Below are 16,467 nucleotides of genomic sequence, written 5' to 3' on the forward strand. Positions count from 1 at the left end.
TTCCAACTGTCCTCATCCCTTCCTGAATGTGATTTCACCATGAAGCAGCTGTGCATACCAGGCAACTTTCTCTCTATTCCACTGGCCTTTGCTATTGCCACCAGCCCTGCACAAGGCTAGATAGTAGAGCAAGAGTGCTAGCCAGCAGTGTTATTAATAGGAGGGAGGTCAGTCCCGGGTTGGCTCTCTCCCCAGTAAGAACAGGCCCTCTCTATTCCCAGCACTTTTTCCCCTAAAGAATCAAACTGCCCATAGGAAAATAGCTGTGACAATAGCTACCCTCATAGAGGTCCCCTTAATATTAGAAAAAATAGGGAAAAAAAGCAAATACTTCTTTATAATTAGCCATTATTTCAAGAAAATCATGGGGGGGGGGGGGGGAACAAGTAAAGCTAGCATTTTTTGAACCTGTGTTTTAACTTTCTTCAGTGGCATGCCCTTTGAGAGCCCTTAGAACACAGTATGTAGATAGTTCTGCTAAAAAGAGTCCTTTTTATTTAGCCATCATTTCTGCTGGATTATAAGAGTTGCCAGTGGAGGATTGCAAAACTCTTGGAATGAAACTTGCCTGCTTTGAGAATCAAAGCAAAACAGGCCTGTTTAGACAGAGATTCTCAAAGCTTTCTGGGATGCTTGGCCAAGTCCCAAGTGAAACTGGGCTACTTTTATAGTTTGGGTAGAAACCATGGGTTTATGTGCTTTCCAATCCAAACTAGATAAAGCTCAGAGGTTGCCACAAAGTTTTGTGTTGAGGTTGGTTGTTCATTTGAACCTGAACTCAAAGGATATAAATCTAGGCAAGGAGAAACTGGAAGGAAACAAATATTTTTTTTTAAAAATGCTGAAACCACTGGTTCTAAGTGGAATTGGCACACATTTTCCTCTTTAACGGTGGTTGCTGGTAAAGATAATTTAACAATAGGCCATAGCAAAGTCACTGAAATCATGCAGAAATTAAATGATCCTCCACTGAAATTCATGCTTACTTTCCATTTTCTACTGCTGACTGTAGTTTTCATCAGCAGAGGATTAGGCAGATTGGCACCAGTAACCAGGTGAGTAATAGTAAGAAGTTTTATTTGTTGTTGTTTGTTGGTTTATTTATTTAAATAGCTTTCGTACAAGGAAGGAGGAATAGAAGAGAAGAAGGAGTAGAAGGGCACAAGTGGGTGAAAGTATAGAAGGGAGTGGGGTAGGTGACCTAGCCTTTGTTCTTCTCCACTTTACCCAGCTAGAAGAGTTGAATAATTAGTAACAAGTCTGGTTCACCGCAGTCCCTCCAATTCTCTGCCTGTGGCACATCATAATCTAGTCTCTGAGGGCTGAAATACTTTGGTTTAGTTGGGTTTAGTGTGCAGGTGCTGGTTGGTGCTGGTGGCCTCTGACATACAGGAGGTCAGACTAGATGATCTGGCCCAAAACTCTATGACTATCACCTTGTACCTTTCAGTAGCACCATAATGTTTTCCAGTTTTGAAGATAATGTTGATAGCATAAACTGTAAATTGTTCTCAGAGAGAGTCTTCAGCCTGGCAGATGAAATATTAGAGTGTGAACTTCCTCCATCCACTTTAGGGGGTTGGAAGACTTAACTAGCAGGAACAGAAATGACAGATTATCCTGGGAGATGTTCATGCGCAATTCTCATTGTCTTCAATGGGAGCTGTATGCACACAAGTGCATGGATAGATGACAATGTGAGTTGAACAAAAGCACATTTCCGCAGATAATCAATCAGGCCCTATGATGAGCAAGTGAAATTTGGATTTTGCTCCAGTGGAAATACTGGATTCACAGTTGTTGCCTGAGTGTCCGAGATGGGTTTAGGAGATCAGATTAAATCTCTAACATTTTACTGTACCCGACCAAGTAAAACTATCAAGGTTTCCAATCTTTGGACCACCCCATTCCCATTTGCCCATTCTTTTTCTGGGGCCTCATTCCTCTGCTGATCCTTTCCCAGATCCCTGGACCAAATCCCATACCAGGACATCAAATTTCCCTGCAAGATCTTCTGGTGCTCATGGCCATCTGTGGACTGTAATAAAGAAGAACAAGATTTATATGTAGTAAAATATTTCTATCTAGGTTTTTCCAAGACAAGTTCCTACTGAGTTAGCACACCCAAAAGATATCAATAGAGTGCCCTCCCTTTTACCTAAATGAAACCTATTCCTGTCACTTAGATTGAAATAAGTAGATGATCTTGTTATCCAAATGACCATCAGGGTCCAGAGTACATGACAGTGTTATATTCTCAATAACCATGTCTACATAACTCATCTTTCACTGGTATTTATCATGGACTCTCTTTTTAACTTCTATCTCATTCATAATTTTGGCCTCCCTTATTAATTAAATGTCAACTGTTTGTGGTCAGTGATTGAATTCTCCAGTAATACTTGCTTAAAGCAATCACAATTTAAACAAAATAAAGAGTTATTTTTAATTCCAATCATCCGGTTCCAGAGGCTTTGACAGAAAATCAAATTACCAATGACTGGATTAAATGGAAGTCATTATACATAAAACAGGAATGCTACTACATAATACAATAAGAAACAGATAAAACTCTATATACGACAAAGTAATTTCGGAGGCAATTTCTAAATTTTGAGAATAAACATTACTTAAATATATATAATTATCCATTAAATTATTTCATGGGATAGTTAAGGAAATAACCTTACAATCTATTCAGTTTTTTCCCTCCCTAATTTTCATGGCCAATTGTACAAAAATGCTTAAGGTTTCTTTCCTTCTTTCTTTCTGAATATCTCATGCATAACAAATGTTCATCAAAACCCTAGAACTCAAATACAACATTTATCTAATGTTATTTATAATGGTGCCTCCTTATACATAACTAATTACCCTATGCCAGGGCCAGATTAATGCAGGGGCTTTAGGGACTGCTGTCCAGGACCTCGGGTTAAGGGGGGCCCCGCAGGTCTGCAGGACAGTTGTAGCCCATTTCTTCTTTTCATCCGGCCAGTGGGAAGTCTCCACATCGCAGGCCGGACACTGGTCCCCGAGGCTAGGTGCCCCCCACCCCAAAGGGCGAGCACTGCCTTGCCGATGTGCCCCTGCAGCCCCTAGGCAAGGGGCATTCAGGGAATCTCTGTGCACTGCCCTCGTCCCCAGCGCCAGCTCCACAGTTCCCATTGATCGGGTACCAGGGCCAATGGGAGCTGCTGGAGCAGCGCCTTAGGGCACTGGCAGTGTGCACCGCTCAGAGTGGCCTGGCCCCTCTGCCTAGGAGCCGGACATGCCGGTCACCTCATGGAGCAGAGCAGCACAGAGCCAGAGCAGGCAGGGATCCTGCCTTAGCCCTGCTGCGCCGCCAACCAGGAGCTGCCTGAGGTAAGCGCCTCCTGGCTGGAGCCTGCACCCCGTGCCGCCTCCTGCACCCAAACTCCCTCCCAGACCTTGCACTCTCACCTGCACCCCAACCACCTGTCCCAGCCCTGAGCCCCCTCCTGCACCCAAACTTCCACCCAGAGCCTGCACCCCAAATCTCCTGCTGCACCCCAACTCCCTAGCCCATCCCTGGCCCCACCCCAGAGCCCACACCCCCAGTTGAGCTGCACCCCCCTCCACACCCCAATCCCCCACCCCAGCCCTGAGTCCAAAACCCCCAGGAGCCCCACAAAATCTAATAGCCCTGGGCCCACAGGAGAGTTAATCTGGCCCTGTCCTATGCAATGCCCTTTACTCAGCAAATCTCCCACTGACCTCTTCTTATAGCAGTCAAGACGGGTAGATTTTCCACACACCCCTACTCTATCTTTCCAACAATCTCTTGGCATTTTAAGTGCATAGAATCACAGAATCGTAGGGTTAGACGGGACTGCAAGGGTCATCTACTCTAATCCACTGACAAGATGAAGGATTTGTTGTGTCTAAACCATACCATACAGATGGCTATCCAGTCTTCTTTTGAAAACTTTCAGTGAAGGAGCTTCCACAACCTCCCTAGGCAATCTGTTCCATTGTCCTACTGTTCTTACAGATAGGAAGTTTTTCCTGAGATTTAATCTAAATGTGCTATAATGTAGTTTGAACCCATTGGCTCTTATCCTTCCCTCTGAGGCAAAAGAGAACAACTTTTCTCTATCTTTTTTATGGCAGCCTTTTGAGTATTTGAAAACCACTATCATGTCCCCTCTGAATCTCCTCTTTTCTAAACTAAACATACCCAGTTCCTTCAGCCTTTGCTGATATGGCTTGCATTCCATCCCTTTGATCATCTTTGTCACTTGCCTCTGGATCCTTTCCAGTTTCTCTACATCCTTTCTATACATTGGTGACCAAAGTTGGACACAGTACTCCATATGAGGCCTAACCAGTGCTGAGTAGAGTGGTACTATCACTTCCTGTGACTTGCATGCTATATCTCTGTTAATGCAACCTAAAATTGCATTTGCTTTTATTGCAAACAGCATCACATTGCTGACTCATGTTGAGGTTGTGATCCACCACTTCTAAATACTTCTCAACAGTGCTGCTGACAAGCCAATTATCCCCCATTCTGTATCTGTGGATTTGGTTTTTCTTCCCCAAGTATAGCACCATACATTTGTATTTGTTGAATTTCATGTTGCTGTCTATAGCCCAGTTCTCCAATTTTCAAGATCCCTTTGAATTTCTATCCTCCAAAGTGTGGCAACCTCCCCTGATTGGTGTAGGCATGTACTTAATTCTAAGGGCCTGGTTTCCCAAGTGAACTCCAACTTTGAACCTAAATTTTGATTAAAATAATAACTGCTGTGACAAATAATAGTGGATGTTTTCTGTCACCTAGCTGTCTAAATACCATATTAGGCCCACATAAAAGGTAGATATAAATGTAGCAATAAAATGTGCCCACGATTAATTGCAGATTCAAAAATTCAAACACCAAATTGGAAGCCGAGTCGCCATGCTACTGAAATTAGGACATAATAATTCTAATATGGTGAACCACATATACTGCTACTTCTGTCAAACCACAGTGGTTTTTATATAGAGTTCACACTTAAAAGCCCATACCATTGCATCCCATCCCAAGATCTAGCCAGGAAAATAATAATCCTGCATATTATACTAATAAAACTTAGAACGTAAATAGACTTGGCATTCCCTTAGGACAATGTACGATTCCAACTTGAAGCAGTAAGTGTTTTCCGACTGTTCTCAGCAAAGCAGGAGAGAGATTAGGTGTAGATAGTGAGTGTGATTCTCTACTGCCTGGCATAGTCATTTACATCCATGCAAAGTGGATGTAAAAAGCTGCCATTCTGATTTGGTGGCATTTTATACCCACTTCTCACAGATGTAAATGATTCAGGTGTAAGGCAGAGAAGACTCCAGAGGGATAATAATCAGTGCTTCCTTCTGAATTTTTTCAAGATTATTAACTGTTTTAGGATCCCTGCACCGCTAACACAGAGACTGGGTATGGCTAACACTGATTATTTTCTTTTATCTTCACAGGCTTTTCCTGGAGATTACCCATTGTCTCCTTGGTGCCAGTCACTGTTTGATCCAGCACGTTGATTTTGCCTCTGCCAAGGTTTTAATTAGCTTGTCTGGTACAATCACTTTGTCCATGAATTTTGCAATTGCTTATGTCTAGAGATGACTTCCTCTATGTATTGTGCCACAGAATGATCACAGGCTTGCCGTGTGGGGAGGCAATAGCACCTCCTTTGGGTTCCATGAAGTAAAGAAATTACTTTCATCAAGCTTATTGTTGTCAGTTGCCATTGTCACCAAATCTGTTTCCTAGCAATTTTCTCCTCACCAGAACGGGATATTTCACAATGAAATTATTAGTGTTTAGCAGGTGAGATTCCAATGGCACAAAGCTAATACACAGAAAGGTTTAGGAAGGATTTTCACAAATGCCTAAGGGAGCTAGGAGCACAACTCCCACTAACTTCCAATGGGATTTTTCCTCCCAGTTTCATAAGGTACTTTTGAAAATGCCACCTTAATTGCCATGGCTTTACTGTTCTTATCAGGTTTAGCCCACCAGTTTAGCTACAGTGTTTTGCTGAGTCAGATCTCTTGCTCCATCTGGCACTCCCTTTCCCTATTTGGCAGTGTGACGCAGAACTGAGGAGCTCTTGCAGTTGCAACACAATAGAAAATGCATTTTAAACGTGCTTTTGTCCCTTCAGTTCACAGTTCTTGAGGAATGGGGTGTGGCAATGGGATCTGGAGAAGGAAAGGGAAGGAGGAATGTGATAGAATATTGGACAGAGAATGGGATGTTTTTTCCCCACAGTAGTCATTTAGATTCTGGGGTGACGGTCATGATGTATCAGCTGTCAGTACAACAAGCCCAGAATTTCAAATCCTGAAAAGAGCATTGGCCCTTCTGCTTCACTGCAAGCTACTGAATCCATGTCTTTGAAATCATGAAGAATTTACATAGTATCACATTCTGAAACCTATAAAGCCCAGTCCTCTCTGGAATTCCTTAGCAGAGCCTGCAGGAAGGCAAAGCTCTATGCCTACCTCTATGCCTACCTTGATCTTCAGCAGCCCCCAGCAAAACTTAAAAACAGCTTTAGGGAACCAACTGAGGATCAGGGATGCACTGCACAGAGCTCCTGCCCCACCCATCTCCATGCCCCAAATGTGCCCTTTCTGCCCTTTATATTGTGGTGGAGGTGGTGGAATGAGCATTGTGAAGCCAGCAACACGGGATTTCCACCATCTGAGGATTCCACTACACTTGTACCCTTCTCTCTTGTCTACAGGGATAGTGCAAAGGCACTCAGAGCCTGATCCAAAGACTATCGCAATTAATGGTATGCTTTTCAGTGGGCTTCAGTTCAGAGCCTCATTGAGGGTTGCGGATCTGGCCCAAAGAGCTCAAATGGAAATGGAAAGTGTGACTGTGCCTCATCAGCCTGGTTAGAAATAGATGAACAACCTCTGGAAAATGCAAAATGAACTGACGGGGAAAGTCTGCCAAGAAGCCAGATGCTGAAGTTGGAAGAAATGTTATTGCCAACCAAAAGAAGGAAGGAAGAGAAAATAAAGCCATTAATCCAACAACATGCCATGAAAAAAGTAGCACATTTTTATGGTCAACTTATTTCCAAGGTATTTATATAAATAGCCACTCTGCGAATATTTATATACTGTGAAAGTTACTCCCTTTCCAGTAGTAAGATCTCACTATGTACACCAGCCCCTCTGCTTTTGGGCTGTGTCAACTTTATACCAAAGCTTCCTGCTTTGAAAGCTGTATTGAAGTGCTAAGTCTTCATGCTTCAAGGGCACATTGACACAGGAAACTTAGCGCAGAATTAATTGTGAGATAAAGGTACTTTCTGATGTTGTATGCCCTGGCAGAGTGTGATCCAATAAACAGGGAAGTGTGAATAATTTCCCTAGGTCCCCAAGTAGCCTGCTATTTTGTAACCACAGTAGTAAGTGTAAATACTTTCACCTCCGTGCTGCCACTTTTTGTTAACCATTAAATGAAATAACTATGAAAGTGTGGCTTTAAAAGAACTGTTTGATATATTTTAAATTGTACAAAGAAATAATAAAAATACCTTTTCTAAGGAGTGTGTATATTTGTGAAGAATGCCCAGCTACACTGACATTGAGGTAGTAAGTTAAATCTAATGTCTTACTGCATAAGAAGATAAGAACATAAGAATGGCCATAATGGGTAAAATGAAAGGTCCATCTAGCCCAGTATTCTGTCTTCGGACAGTGGCCAATGCCAGGTGCTTCAGAGGGAATGAACAGAACAGGTAATCATCAAGTGATCCATCTACTTTCTCACATTCCCAGCTTCTGACAAACAGAGGATAGGGACACCATCCCTGCCCATCCTGGCTAATAGTCGTTAATGCACCTATCCTCCGTGAACTTATCTAGTTCTTTTCTGAACCCTATTATAGTGTTGGCCTTCACAACATCCTCTGGCAAAGAGTTCAAGAGGTTGACTGTGCTTTGTGTGAAGAAATATTTCCTTTTGTTTGTTTCAAACCTGCTGCCTATTAATTTCATTTGGTGACCCCTAGTTCTTGTGTTATGAGACAGAGTAAATAACACTTCCTTATTTACTTTCTCCGCACCAGTCATGATTTTATAGACCTCAATCATATCCCCCATTAGTTGTCTCTTTTCCAAGCTGGAAAGTCCCAATCTTATTAATCTGTCCTCATATGTTGCCCTTTTCTGTACCTTTTCCAATTCCAATATAACTTTTTTGAGATGGGGTGACCAAATCTGCATGCAGTATTCAAGATATGGGCATACCATGGATTTATATAGAGGCAATATGATATTTTATGTCTTATTATCTATCCCTTTCCTAATGATTCCCAACACTTTGTTTGCTTTTTTGACTGCTGCTGCACATTGAGTGGATGTTTTCATAGAACTATCCACAATGACTCCAAGATCTCTTTTTTGAGTGGTAACAGCTAATTTAGACCCCATCATGTTTTCCAATGTGCATTACTTCACGTTTATCAACACATAATTTCATCTGCCATTTTGTTGCCCAGTCACCCAGTTTTGGGAGATCCCTTTCCAATGATGTCACTTTCAATTCCTAATAGTATCCACAAAGATTACATATGGTCAGTATTAGGCGTTGTAGACATTTATGAGTGTTAAAAATTGAAAGAGCTAAGAAAAATTACCTGGCCAAATCTCAAGAAGTGTGTGTATAAAGCATGCACATACTTTTCCATGCTCTAAACATAGGCTTGTTCAAACTGATGCACACAAGATGTTAGAGATTCCCTCCACATGTGCAAAAGTTACTTTTGCACATGGGCTTCTAGTGCTGGTGTGTCTCTGGCCACTTTTTAAAATTTGGCCCTTTGATGGCAATAATGGCAGTAATGATACTTTCCAAAATTGCAGATTTATTCTAGGGACCACATCCGCAACTGGTGTAAATCAGAATAGTGCCATAGCTCTACTGTGTGAACTCTTGGAACATGCTGTAACTGTTTGTGTATGTGTACATACAATTTTCTTCATTGAGCTTTGTAATCCTTTTTTATTACACAATGAGAGCTGTACTAGCTAATGTTTTTTTACACAGGACACTGGCTTAGGAATGCTTCAGTTCTAATGCCGGCTCTGACATGGACTCCCTCCATGGCCTTGAATAAATTAATGATTCTTTCCAAAAAACTTACCTCTGTATGATGTGAAGTGAGGATTAACGAGTTAATGTTTGCAAAAGTTGTTAGAAAAGCATTATACAAAGTAGAGCTGGACTCAGGCACCAATATTTTGGTTTTGGCAAAATATTTTGCCTTTCCAGTGACAAGATCAAAACTGCCTAAGGTATAGGTTTGGATTACTCTCAAGTTCTAGTGATAGGAGGGTTCAGAGCTCAATCTGGATTCAACTGAAAACTTCAGATGTTTATGGGAACTATTCCCACTGGATAAATTCCACCAATCCTATCCCCCTGCCCAATAGGGTTCCTTCCCCAGACATCACACCACAATTCATACCTGGTGTTGTCTTTTACTGCAAGGTCTGGTGGCCACCTACACTTCTGGTGTCTTCTAATCTGGGATGGCCTTGGCACCTAATGGCCTCCACCTCCATTCCCCTCCTCCTATACTTATGGCAGAAGCCATTGGCTGCTCCCCATGACTGGATATTCAAGCTGAAGGGAGAGGACGAATGTAAGGCTATCGGGTTACAGACAACTTTGTCCCACAGAATAGTTTTCATCCATCCCAGGCATCAAGTGAGCCAGTTATATCCCTGCTTAAGATACCGTTGATTTTCAGAGAGTGAAAGCTTTTAAATAGTTGCAAGCACTGATCGGTCTTGTGTGTGGCTAAAGCAGGGAGTGAAATGTTCTACTCTTTGCTGTCCAAGAAGACTATGGATGGGAAGGGGTTTAGTGCCTTACTTAGCAACTCTGTCCCACAAAAATCCAGAGTTGGGAGAGTAGCCATAGATTGATCAAGTGAAGGGGAAGGGAGGTGAATACCAGAAGACCTCCTTCCCAGTCAATAGTGGACCAGGCTGGGGATCTTGTTCCATGTGGGGACTGGGAGTGTAATTGTGAAAGGTTAGAGGACATGGAACAGCGCCGGAGTACATATTTCTTCCAATAGCTCCTCACCATCATAGCTAAGACCAAGAATAAGTTTCTTGTGGCTTTGGTTTTGTATGAGCCACAAACCCATTGAAACCAGTCCTGATGTGGGTCCTTAAATCCAAATTTCCATACAATTTAGAGGACTCATAGAATCTTAGACGATTAGGGTTGGAAGAGAACTCAAGAGGTCACCAATCCAACCCCCTGCTCAAAGCAGGACTGGGTTTGCTTTTAGTTCTGTATAAGGCTGGACAAGAGTAACATTTATTCTGCTTTCAGTTTCTCCATCTTTTTATGTTGGATCTACTGATCCCAAGAGTTATGATACATGGCTCTTTGACTGATTGCAGCCTAACTGTGTCACAGCCAGATATATTCCCATCAAGCTCAAAATCCTGAGCTGGAATCTGACCTGGTTTCATTTTTGTATATTAATTTTCTTTTAAAGGATGCCTATATTTTATGTCAATAAGTTAAACCTTTATTTATGTTCTGAGTTAATAGCCATATTAAACAAACTGCAACTATTAAAAGAAAATCAAGCACACTTTATAACATGGACATCTTCCTCAGCAAGCAATTTAAATGGAAGGTTGGAGCCAACTTCCATATTATATGATTCAAAGCAGCCATACTCAGGAAAGCTACTTTTAGTTAAATGTTGACATTTATAGAAGGATTATCACGCGGATCTATTACTTCACTTGATTTTGTCTCTAAAACTATAAAATGAAATTAAACAATGGCGAAAAGGGAGGCCAGAGAAGATTAAGCAGTATTTGTTAACATTAATCAACATCAAGATACAATATGATTTGCAGCCAAGTACAGGGTACAGAAGGAGAAAAGGTGCAGAAGAACCAGAAGTACTGTACAAAGATGCAAACAAATAAGCAAATGTAAAATTAACCATCTCCAATGAAAATTAAGGGTCTGACTCAAGCAACAGAGAGTCCTGTGGCACCTTTAAGACTAACAGATGTATTGGAGCATAAGCTTTCGTGGGTGAATGCCCACTTCGTCGGATGCATGCATCTGACGAAGTGGGCATTCACCCACGAAAGCTTATGCTCCGATACATCTGTTAGTCTTAAAGGTGCCACAGGACTCTCTGTTGCTTTTTACAGATCCAGACTAACACAGCTGCCCCTCTGAGGTCTCACTCAAAGTTCTTAAGGTCCATGGGAGTTTCTCCATTGACTTCAATGGGCTTTGGCTCAAGTCCCATATTATTATTTATATTCTGGTGGTGCCCAAAGTCACTGGCAGCTTGTATTGTGCTAAATGTTGTACAATTTACATAGGAAGGCAAGGTCCCAGCATTGAGTTCCTTAGAATTTATCTTCAACATGTGCCTAAACTTCTGTATAAATATGAACTGTATTCAATTCAATAAAATAGAAAATGAATCTAGTTTTGAGCACGGGGCAAATTCTTCTCTGTTACACCAGTGTAAGTAAATGGAGTTATTCTGGATTTACACTGGAATGACCAAGAGCAGAATTTTTTCCCTTGTTCATAGCCCACAATTAAATACATGATGGTTGCACAAGGAAGAAACTGGAGCTAAGGCTCCATCCTAGTAAACAGGCCTTGGAAAGAAAAACTCATCCCAAAGGGAATGCAAAATGGGCTGTCTTTCAGATATTGCATCCTATCCTCCATATAGAGCCTGTGATTCTCTGGAGCAGCCGGGAACAAAGCTAGAGGTTGCCATGGGGGCACCACAGGAATCCTTGAGCTAAACCCCTGCTTGCCAGAACAGTTGTATGGAAGATATTTCCTTCCTTCCTTCCTTGTCTCCATTGTCCCAGTAATAGAAGCATGACAGCTTAATTGCCTCGAGGCCACTGGCTTGGGTCATAGTTGTACTCTAAGACCCCTCCAATGTGGATCACAGAGCATGTAGGTGCATGAAAATGACATTTTCTGCAGCATTGACTTGATGTCATTTTTTTGCCTATGATATGTAGTTTTCACAGGGCAAGGAACATGCTGTGGAACTGTTCCCCAGCTCTTCCCGTCACTTCCTAGACACCTTTCCCCCTTTATTCTTCTTGTCTGTTGACCTTTATGCAGAAGGCTTAAAGGGGGCTAGATAAAGAAAACTAGGGCACACTCCAGACTTTAATTTTTTGCCTCCACCTAACACTTCCTAACCTGCATTTATTTTTCATGGCAGATTTGCTCCCCCTATGATCTAAGCAGCAAGAGGCAAGGGGTACAGTGGCTTAGCATGAGGGGAGCTGCATGCACCATTCCCACTTGCTAGACAAACTATAGAAAAACCCAGAACAAACCACACAAAAACACCTGAAACTTTCAGCCTGATCTCACCCAGAAACTGGCACAGTGCTACTGTGAACTGGAACCATTGTTGGTATTGACATGCAAATGGACATGCTAGGAGACCTAATCCCACCCTATGTATCATCTCTTATCTGTTATAGAGATGTAGAGTCCCACCTCCTCTGATACTCGCCTTCATAGGCTGTTTGCCAATTTTTTGTCCAAGCACCCATTGAGTAATGAATAAAATTTCAAATTTCAAAATTCTGAATTTCATCAAAAAACCAGGATTTTTTTTAAAAATCACAGTTCCCTCCCCTATGTCTTGATCATTTGTGATAGCAACTGCTGGGCTGATAAATGTACATAAGTTCTTGACTCTATGCAAAATAAACACCTAGGTATTGTATGTTACAAAGTTATCATTTAAAATGTGCCAATTCACACAGAAAATCCACTAAGCCACAATTTACAATGAAAATAATGAAAAAGAACTAGACGTCTTAATCACGTCAAAAATTATTTTCCTTTGATGTGTAGGCAAGCATAATTTTGCAAAGCTGTTATAGGCTATACTATTTGCATATTTAGGAATTATTAGGGACTGGTTCTGATCTCATTTGCATTTTTAATTGAGTTATTTCCTGATAAACCTGATTTAATTGAGATCAGAATCAGGACCTTAATATTTGTGAAAGAAGACCTTATCATTTCCCTAGCTGCACTGAATTACAAATTACAGCCATATTTCACTAAAGCATTTAAATAGCTATTAGCAAACCTTATGTTAATCTTAAATAATATATGAGGAAATGTGCCTGTGAATCTTTTAAATAAATAAATATTACAAATATTAAGTTATTCCCTAGATAGTAGAAAAATCAACAAACCCTATCTGTAACCCTGGAAAATTAGGCGTGAATGATATAATGCTATTTGATACAATTTATAGATAAAATTCTGTTCCTGAATGTGCCCTGTGGATCCGTTGTCTGCAATAGAGATTATCAGAAGATGCTGCATACAAAGTTCCATCCTAAAGTATACAACAAAAATTCAGGACCAGATCATCAGCTGGCTGGTCTAATTTGTCATTACTGCACTGACTACAATGGAGGTGTTACAAGTTACAACAGCTCAGGAACTGGCCCCCAGGGTATGGATAAGAGAATACTGGTAAGTCAGATCCTCAGCTAGTATAAATTGGCTTAGCCCCACCAAAGTCAATGGTGTGGTGTCAATTTACACCATCTGAGGATGAGGCCCATAGTTTAGATCTGATTTTTTTTTTTTTGCCCTATATTTGTATGGTATTTTTCATATGAAAACTATCACGAAAAAGCTTTTCAGCTGACCACACAAGGCTCTTCCCCTTTCAAGCTATGGCTCATATTCTGCCTTTAGAATTGTGCTTGGAAGTTTAGTTGAAGTCAAATCTAGACTATGGCCCCGTATGCTGGGGGGAAAAATAAAACTAATTATAGTGTAAAATTTAGTGTCAGTGCTGTAGCAGAGTATTAGCCAATGTTCTTACAGCTCTGAATAAAAGGCATGGCACAAATTCAATTCATTGCCACCATGGAGTTCGACTTTATAGCGCATAGAGCAGTAAAGAGAGTGAAAAATAGCACACAGAAGTGCTTGCAACTTTCAAAGCCTCCAGAGAGCTTTACATAGCTTTGTTAAAGGATTGCTTTTTATTCCATTTCTTTCATAGTCTTAGCAGCATAGGCTCTGGATTCAGAGAGTATATTATTTTTAAGACTTTTCCCTTACTGACAAACCAGTGCAGAGTTATACAGATGTTTCCATCTGCTTCCTTGTTTCTGCTTTCTTTTTCTGTTTCCTGATTGTTTGTTTGTTTGCTGTTTTGATAAGTTATACATACACAGTATGGAAAGATTTCCAGTTCTTATCTATTATGGGGGCTAATCTAAGCACAAATTTATTTAGAATCAAACCTGTCTTCTGTGGGAAAGATTTAGGAGTGTGAGGTTTGCACTGAATGAATCTTTAGGACACTATTCAATGTACTTTTGGTCTGATTGACAGCTGAGAGAGACATCCTTGTTTCAACATCTCAGTGTAGTTGCCCTTTTCACTTTAGAATTATATGCCTTATTAGGCCAATCTTATGAAATGAGACAAAAATAGTCATCAGATATTGAACTTCTTTGAGTATATAAACTTGAAAATATCAGTATCCCTTCATAAAAATGTTAACTGGTGCCATTAAAATGACTTTTTTTTTCTTTACACTGAAAAGCTCGGTAGGATCAAATAATTTCCTTTCAGGACATGCAGTTCAGCCAAGATAAGTTCCTCTGTTCATCATCAGCACAAAACAGCAGTGGATATGAATCACTGAATTAAATCTTATTAAATTCTAAGAGCTTTTCTTCCAATAACACTTACCCTGCAACGCTTAATGCATAACCCAAAAGAAGTAGAATAATTGAATTGGTTTAGTATCAGAGGGGTAGCCATGTTAGTCTGAATCTGTAAAAAGCAACAGAGGGTCCTGTGGCACCTTTTAAGACTAACAGAAGTATTGGGAGCTTAAGCTTTCGTGGGTAAGAACCTCACTTGCATCTGAAGAAGTGAGGTTCTTACCCACGAAAGCTTATGCTCCCAATACTTCTGTTAGTCTTAAAAGGTGCCACAGGACCCTCTGTTGAATTGGTTTAGAATGTCAGATCCTTTGAAACTATCTAAACATCACTAATCACTAATACTGTCAGGATTTTGAAATTTGAGGCGGTATCTTGCTTCCCTTGGGATAAGAACTATAAAAATAAGTTTGGTTCTTGATTTGAAAAAAAAATACATTTAAGAATAGTATTCAGCATAGAGGTTACCCCTGGTTCCATAACAATTTCAGGAAATAAAAAATCGAGCCAGTACATATTGTGTGGCTAATACATAATCAGGAAAAAAAAACTTGTTTATGTTATTCATAGTGTTTCAGTGCTGAAATTTGCTATTTTCAAACATTTACGATAATACTGGGACATAGTACTACTGGTATCATTTAAACAGGCTATTTGAAAACTACTATATAGAACAGGTACTCTTTTGCCTCTATTTTTCTTTAAATTGATCACTTTTGTTTTTGGCTTATACTGAAGACATTCTTAGAAAAAAATCTTGGGGCCATATTTTTGAAAGAGTCTAGCTCCCAGCAGCTCCAGTTCAGGTACCTACATAAGTGGCTGGATTCCTAAAACTGCTGCTGGGTGCTCAGCACTTTTGAGAATTTGGCCACACATTTAAATATCTAGATGAGAGTGAAGTACTTTTTTAATTCAGGCCCTAATTGTGGGTGGTGAGCACTTGAAAATCTGGCCCTTAAATGTAAAGGAGACTCTTGCAGGGTCCTGTCCCCGTGCTCCAGTCACGCTTTCATTATTTATCCACAGTGGAACAGCTTCCACAGGAGAGACTGAGGGAGCCACACGTAAAAATATCCCTTAGCTCAATCATTAGAGCACTCTCCTGAGAGGTGGGACACCCTGTTCAAATCCTTTCTCTCCTTCTGGCACAGAAGGGGAATTGAGCATCCCAGGTGAATGCTTTAACCACTGGGCTTAAAGTTGTAAGGTGGGCACCATGTCCTCTTCGGCCTTTTTGTGTGGAGCCAGACAAGTGCCTAACTCATTCCCACTCAAATGCCTTAGGTGCCTCAGGCAGCTCGTTCTCATTCAAGAACTGCTATGTAGAGATAGGTGCCTTCCTGCAGCCTGGACTTAGGTGCCTATCTCCATCAGAGGGGCTTACAACACATCCCTCCGGTTGGCATTTTCTATTGGCTAGCTTAGGCAGCTTCACACCTAGCTTGCGTGGATCATATTCTGAGGTGCCTCTCTCTCCCCATTCATTGTATAGGAGCCTGGGCACCTAACTCAGCTTTGTGGATCACATTGTTCCTGTGATTTTCTAGGTATACCTCTTCCCCGATATAACGCTGTCCTCGGGAGCCAAAAAATCTTACTGTGTTATAGGTGAAACCGCCTTATATTGAACTTGCTTTGATCCGCCGGAGTGTGCAGCCCCGTGCCCTCCCCCCCCCCCCCCCCCTGGAGTGC

General features: G+C 41.1%; 1 long non-coding RNA gene across 1 annotated transcript; it reads left to right on the forward strand.

Moving 5' to 3' along the window:
• Window positions 1-1,009: 1,009 nt before the first annotated feature.
• Window positions 1,010-7,565, forward strand: LOC135981176 (uncharacterized). The gene is made up of 2 exons (XR_010598136.1): window positions 1,010-1,055; window positions 5,476-7,565. It is a non-coding gene; the product is annotated as an uncharacterized LOC135981176 (long non-coding RNA).
• The last annotated feature ends 8,902 nt before the right edge of the window (window positions 7,566-16,467 follow it).

The sequence above is a fragment of the Chrysemys picta genome, chromosome 2 (genome assembly GCF_011386835.1).
Source record: "Chrysemys picta bellii isolate R12L10 chromosome 2, ASM1138683v2, whole genome shotgun sequence".
NCBI lineage: Eukaryota > Metazoa > Chordata > Testudines > Emydidae > Chrysemys > Chrysemys picta.